Below are 6,345 nucleotides of genomic sequence, written 5' to 3'. Positions count from 1 at the left end.
GGAAAAAAAAACAACAACAAGTCAAACACAGAATAGCATGTACTGCATGATTCCATACATAAGAAACTCTAGTGAAAAAAATTATAATGGAGAAATTATAGTGAGAGAAATCACATCATGGTTACCTGGAACCAGGGGTTGGAAAAGGAGACTGGCTACAAAGTGAAATAAGGCCACCTTTTTTAAGTGATAGAACTATTCTATATCTTAACTGATGGTGATTACAACTGTATACAATTACCAACATTTTTCAAACTGTACATTTAAATTGGGTGTTTTTATGTATGTAAATTATACCTCAGTAAAGCTAGGACAAAAGGATGCATGATGATTTTTCAATAGCCACTCATACTTAAGTGCAGTGCTCATGTGGAAAGATTATGAGTAATATATACAATTTATGGGTGTAAATGAGATTAGGTCACTCAGCTACTTAAAATTCCTCAATGACTCCTCTTTCCATGGGAAAAATTTCAAAGTAGACAAAACACTTTGGGATCTGAACTTCCCCATCCTTTCTGCCTCCTCACCAGCCTCATCTCCCATTGATCTACCTTCTACTTGTGCTAAAGGTGCACTGTTACATTCACAATTTTCTAAATGCTGTGTATCTTTTTATGGTTCCCTGGCCTTTCATAGGCAGCCCTTGACGTTTGAAATGCCCTCTGTGCCTGGTGAATGACTGAACTTCAAAACTAGAACTTTGGATGCTTTGGGTGGCACCTTGATCATAGCTATTCAACCATACATTCACTCTACAAACGTTCATTAAGCTTCTACCATATCACAGAACTGACTTTCCTGCTGTCCAGGCATTCTTAGCTTTTATTAGAAAAGCTAAACGGAAATACAAATACAAGAACCATGGATGGTGATAAAGCTTTCACCTATGCACACTGAAATGTGATAAAGATAACAAAACTGTCAAAGTGAACAGAAAATAATTGACTTTTCTTTCCTTTGAAAGACTTTCTTGATTGTGATGTCATGTCCTTAATACTTTCCTTGCTAACTGTCTTTTTTTCTTCTACTTCCAGAAAGCATGTGACATGTGGTGGCAGCTTCAAAAACCAGAAGAAGTCAGATAATTTTTTTTTTTTAACATGCGCAGGCACCGGGAATCGAACCCGGGTCCTCTGGCATGGCAGGCAAGCATTCTTGCCTGCTGAGCCACCATGGCCCATCCACAGATAAGTTTTTTAAAGTCACACTCTTTTAAAAGTTGCAGAGAACTGTGGAAGTAACAAGGACTAGATGAACTGAAAGTTAAAAGCATAGAGGGTATTTCCTAAGTAAACTAGAACATTTGCTGATTGTGACGTCTTTATGATTGGGAGTGAATCTTTGCTAGACCACAGAGAAATCAGCAAAGATTTTGGTGGTCTCACAAGACCAGGATAACAAATTGAGTATCAGGAGCTTCAGACACATGAACACTTTTCCTGGCTAGATATTTTCTCAGCCCTGAGGCTGCCTTAAATGCTGGGGAGCTAAGCCAAATGTTCCTAAAAGACAGAGTTGAAATTCCCCTCAATTTCAGAGTACCTCAGAATAAAAGATCTGCTAGGGAAAAAGACTGGACTAAAACCCATGTCTAACCTCCCCTGTAATATGTTTGTCATATTTTGAAGCTGCCGAGGCAGGAAGCTGGAGAGCTGGGCTGGGAACCTCTGAAAGATGGAGTTATAAATCTAGTGCAGTCTCCCAGGTATGACCTTAATTAAAAGTCTGGAGGGGTGGGTCATGGCCCAGCTGCTTCTCCAGTTGTCCCCCTTTCTCCACTCTCCTCCCTCCCTCCTTTTCCCTCCCTCAGACGCTGTCGCTTGCTTGCTTGCTCCCTGTCCCTTCCCGAGCCCCTCCTGACCTAGGTCCACAGGATTAGCCTCCTTTTCCTGTTTCCCGACCCAGCCCCAGTGTCCAGGCGGGAAATGATGATGAGCCTCCGCTCACCAGCCAGATGGTAGTTCGCGCAGCCATGGCACTGAGCAGACACCGCTCACCTGCTCAGGCCATGTGAGACCCGTGGTTGATTTGGCCTTAGGTGGCATCATGCCTTACGGCTATTTCTTAACCAGCGCTTGCAAAGGTGATAAACCTCTGCTATGCCAGGGAGATACAGGAGACTGGATCGGAACTGTTTTAGGTCATAAGAGTGGTGTTTGGGGTGCAACACTGAATAAGGATGCCACCAAAGCAGCTACAGCAGCAGCAGATTTTACAGCCAAATTGTGGGATGCAGTCTCAGGAGATGTATTGGTGACCCTGGCTCATAAACACAGTGTCAAATCTGTGGATTTCACTCAGGCGAGTAATTATGTGTTAACTGGGAGACAGGATAAACTATCATGCATATATGACTTGAACAAACTTGAATTTGAACCTAAGGAAATCAGTGGTCACACCTCTGCTATTAAAAAGGTTCTACAGTGTAGTGACAATAAACAGATCCTATCAGATGATGATAAAACTGTCCGTCTTTGGGATCAGGCTACTATGACAGAAGTGAAATCTCTAAATTTTAATATGTCTGTTAGTAGTATGGACTATATTGCTGAGGGAGAGATTTTGGCAATAACTTATGGATGGTCTATTGCTTTTCACAGTGGAGTAAGTTTGGAGCCAATTAAATCCTTTGAAACTTCTGCAACTATTAATTCTGCATTTCTTCATCCAGAGAAAAAATTTCTTGTTGCAGGTCATGAAGATTTTAACTTTTTAAGTATGATTTTAATAGTGGAGAAGAATTAGAATCCTACAAATGACACTTTGGTTCCATTCACTGCGTGACATTTGGTCCTGATGGGGAACTCTATGCCAGTGGTTCTGAAAATGAAACATTGAGATTACAGCAAACTGTGGTAGGAAAAACACATGGCCTTTGGAAAGATGTGCTCTGCAGAAGATAGTGGTGAACTGGCAAACTCAAAGATCATTTTTCCAGAGACGCAGAAGAGGAGCTAGAAGAAATTCAGATTCCAGCTATAATTCAAATCCTAAAATTAAGGCCTGAGCATCAGGCATATGAAATAAATAGTATAAACTTACAGACTAAAAGAAGCAAGCAGAGAAACATATCAGCCTTCCAGAGTTGCTCTCTGCTCAAGGCAAACATGGGCAGTAAATAATGGGACTATCACTTAGCTCCAGTTCTGGAACTATCATGTTGTGCTACCTATGAGTGAAAACTGTTAAGAGTATCTGAAGAAGGCAGATGGAGTAATGTTCTTTCAGTAATGACCAGCCTACTGTCTTTTGAAGGAATATGTGCAAGCCAATATTCAGTTTCTGTTATTACAATTAGATTTCTTGTGGCTATTTATGTTATTATGGAGAAAAAATATATTATGGCCTATTTTTCTGACTTTTCCCTTACAGCAGAAAGCCTTTTCTGCTTAAGTTGTAAAGAAGAGGGAATATATGACAAAGCAATTGGTTTGATTTCTCTTTCACTGTATATTTCTGAACATCTAATTGTTTTTAGTTATCTAAATAGAATGCCTCTAAAACAAAAAACAAACACACAAACAAAAAACCCAAAAAACAAAACTGTGGAGGTCTATGAGGAGACTTAGAGGTAGACTGAGTCTAAAACTGTCACCCAACACCAAGACAGCCTAATTGCCAGCATGCTGAGTGGTCAGCTCCTCATCTTCCCTGCCTTCCAAAGGAAAGAGGGAATCCTCTTTGGTAGAAGACAATATCATCTGGAGCCTCTACAGTTCTTTCAGACACAATGTCTGATATACCATAAAATATTTATTGTGAATAAATAATAAAATATGGCTGATAATACAGGAGAAAAAAACAGATGGTAGAAGCAAATCCACAGATGATCCAGCTATTGGAATTAGCAGATAAAGGCTAAAGATTAATATTTAAAGGAAACAGAAGATGGGTAAATTAGATGCAAAGACAGAGAATTTCAACAGCAAATTGGAATTCATAAAAAAGAATCAGCTAGACATTTTAAAGGGACTTTTCCTCATTAAAAAAAAGGGTGCAATCCAATTCAAAGTTATATCCCTAAATCTAATTGCATTCCATAAATCTTCAAAATATTTTGAGAAAAATTTGGCAGAACTGAAATGAAAAATAGACAAATCCATTATCATAAGGGAAGATTTTAACATAATTAAATCAACAGCTGATAGAACAAGCAGCCAAAAAAAACTTAGAAAGATATGAAAAATATGAATAACACAATTAACAAACTTGACCTATGTGAGAATTATGAAACATTGCATCCCTAAGTGACATTCTTTTCAAGTGCACATAAAGCATTTACCAAAACTGATGATATGCTGAGCTCTAAAATAAGTCTTAACAAATTTAAAAAGATAAAAATTATATCGAATATGTTCTCTAGTCACAATGGAATGAAGAAAAAAGTAGTAACTAAAAGATACTTAGGAAAAACTTCATCTACCTGAGAATTAAACAATAGTTAATAAATAATCCAATTATCAAAAAGGAATAAAACTGGAAATTAAAACATTTTGGATGGAATGATAATGAAAATATGACACATCAAAAATTGTGAAATGCAACTATACCACTGCTTAGAGGGAAATGTACAGCTCTAAATGCAAAAAAATGAAGAAACTCAGGAAATCAAGGGTCTAAAATTCCATCTCAAGAAGCTAGTAAAGAACGCATAAATCAAACTTAAGAACGAACAGAAATGAATAGTAAAGAGAGGACCGCATATCAGTGAAATTTTAAAAAATACGCACACAAATATAGAATAGAGAAAATTGGCAAGGCCAAAAGTTGTTTCCTTGAAAAGATTTATTGATCAATATCTAGCAAAACTGATTAGAAAATTTAAAAATGATCAATATTAAGATTGAAAAACGGAATGTAATTACAGATCCTATACACACCAAATAGAAAAAGAGGGTATTATGAAAAGCTTTGCGCCAACACATTTGATAATTTGGATAAAATGTACTAAGTCCTCTCAAATAAATATCACTTGTCACAACTGACAGATGAATTACAGAAATTCTGTATAGTCCAACATTTTGTAAGAGATGCAATTCATTATTAAAATTACAGACCAATTCTCTCATAAACATAGATGCAAAAACCTTTAAATAAAATATTAACAAATCAAAACAAGTGATATATAAAAAGGGTAATGCAACACGGCCAAATGGAGTTTATTCAAGGTATGTAAAGTTGATTTAACATTTAAAAATTGATCAACATAATTCACTACTTACAGAAAAAAGGAAGGGAAAAATGTCTTCATGTTTTAACATTTAATATTACATGATAAACCATATTCAATGAGGCAATACTGAAACTTCCTCCTTGAGCTCAGGAGTGCTTATGGTATGAATTCGTTTATATACAATACAAAACATACAAAATGAATCTGTCTGTGTTAGAATTGAAGATTGTGGCTATCCTTTGTAGGAAGGGAACAAGAGAGGGATTTCTGAAGTACTGGCAATGTTCTGGGTCTTGATCTGGTGTGATTATAAGGTTATAATTTTTGAAAATTCATTCTCTTATATGTTCCCTTATAATATATGTGATTTTCTGTATGTTTACTATATGTCAACAAAAAGTTAATTTTAAAACATTCAATGTAACTTTTAAATCCGACTTGTATTTCAAACAGCAGGCATTCTCACAGGAAAACAGACTAGCTTCTTCAATGCTCAGCCAGTTGTTTGCCATCATGTTGCCTGGCTTAGCAGGAGCTTAATGACATTTGGGGACTGTTTAGATAATTTGAGCTCCCTAGACAATGCTCAGAACCATGCAGGCCTTTCATCAGTTTCCCCACAGTTAAGTGAGCTTTTCCATTACCACTTCCAGGCCTCAATGAATGCAATTCCAGCCGAACAAATTTTCCTGGTGTGTGTAGCTACCTAACAACTCTCCAAAGGAAAGGCTTGATGGGCCGTCACAGATCTATTTCTCACTGTGCTGCCCCTGATAGGGTGGAAGGCAAGGTGAGAAGACAAAGTCTCTTAGACTCAAACCACACTTGGGCAGGCAGATGTGGAAATGAACACTACCCTGCCCAGGTCCTTTGGTCAAGAAACACAATCCCAGGAACCTTCACACCAAGAGCAGTAGCCATTAGCCAAGATGACAATTCTTGAAAATATTCTCCGAAGAAGCTGCATTTCTGCTCTCTGGAACTAGGTGCAAAAACCCATCTCCAAATTTCACTGCATTTTAACATCTATTCAGAGACTCCCACAGCCTTGCTAATGGCCAACACAGGAAGTAATGGAAGAGTCGAATGGAGTAGTGGAATATCTGCAATGGATGTTGCTAGCTCCTTATTTTCTTAGAATGGAGATACAGTCTGACAGTTTAAGCAAA

The 6,345-nt window shown here is 37.5% G+C and overlaps 1 pseudogene; it reads left to right on the top strand.

Moving 5' to 3' along the window:
- The first annotated feature begins 1,743 nt into the window (after nucleotides 1–1,743).
- On the top strand, nucleotides 1,744–3,010 carry LOC143685736 (serine-threonine kinase receptor-associated protein pseudogene; annotated as a pseudogene).
- Nucleotides 3,011–6,345: the final 3,335 nt, after the last annotated feature.

This window comes from Tamandua tetradactyla, chromosome 6 (assembly GCF_023851605.1).
Source record: "Tamandua tetradactyla isolate mTamTet1 chromosome 6, mTamTet1.pri, whole genome shotgun sequence".
Lineage (NCBI taxonomy): Eukaryota > Metazoa > Chordata > Mammalia > Pilosa > Myrmecophagidae > Tamandua > Tamandua tetradactyla.
Note: the sequence above shows the minus strand (reverse complement) of the source record. Positions and strands in the feature narration are given on the sequence as shown.